Raw genomic sequence first — 1172 nt, 5'->3', positions numbered from 1 at the left:
CGCGAGGCAGCCACAGGGCGCCCGGCCGCCCCGCCCCTGCTCGGGTCCCTGCCCCTGCGCGCGGAGGGCGCCGGCCTCCCCTCGCCCGCCCCGCCCCTGGCCCGCCCCCGGGCCCGCCCCTCGCTGGGCGGAGCCCTGGCCAAGGCCCCCAGCCCCTCCACACCTCTGCCTCCCTCCCTGGGCAGACTCCCTGACCCACACCCTCCACCTGGACTCACTAAGTCCTGTCTACACCAGAGCAGGATCTGGCTACCTGGAGAAAACCTGGCCTCAATGAATCTGACCAATGGAAGCACAACTAGACATTTTTTCCCTTTTAGTCTTTTATTAATTTCTGTGTGAAAACGCATACAAGTAAGCCGTCCCCTTTGTGCATCTCTCACGTAACAGCAGCTGTCATCAACGCGGCCTGTGGGATGAATCTTCGAAGGCTGCAGGCTCCGCATGCCGACACCTTGCCAGAGCCGAGGAACTGCAAGGGAAAGAGGACAGGCAGGGCCGGGACAACCTGCAGACAGATCCGAACACGACGTGGTGCTGGGTCATCAAAGTGCATCGAAAAAAGACGCCACAGGAGGTCGTGGGAGACTTTAAAAAACGTTATTATTGGCTTGCTTTTTAAATTATCCGTCACAAGAATGAAGTGATAATATATGCATAGAGATATATCTCTCTATATATATATTTATCAATATATATCTCTCTATATATATATATCACAGTTCTCCCTAGCGTATGCTATTAAATGGTTTTGTTTCGGCTCTCCTCAGTTTCCCCCTCAGAATATAGGTGTGAAATCACCCGATACAGGTACTAAAGACTCCCCTTGAAGAGGGACAGTGATGCCTACATAACCCTGAAGCTGGTCTCCCTTTCTGTAGCTTCATGGATTAATCTCTCCCTGCCCCCAAACTGACACTGGATACTTGAAAGCTGAATTTGACAAGGCTATCTTCGGACTCCCCCAAAAAGAAATTAACCATGCTTTATCTAATTCTGATCCCCGAAAAGTCTCTTTACCAGAATAACAATGGCTAATATTATTATTTGCCAGGCCCTGAGCTAAATCCTTCACATGTACTATTTCATTTTTAATCCCCAGCACCCCAGTCAACAGCTGTGGTCAAATAAAGACCACAGTAAAGGGGCTTGCTGGCCCCAGACCAGATGTT

The sequence above is a fragment of the Ursus maritimus genome, unplaced genomic scaffold, assembly GCF_017311325.1.
Source record: "Ursus maritimus isolate PB19 unplaced genomic scaffold, ASM1731132v1 scaffold_33, whole genome shotgun sequence".
In the NCBI taxonomy this organism is placed as follows: Eukaryota; Metazoa; Chordata; class Mammalia; order Carnivora; family Ursidae; genus Ursus; species Ursus maritimus.
The sequence above is the reverse complement of the archived record's forward strand: the minus strand, read 5'-3'. Positions refer to the sequence as shown.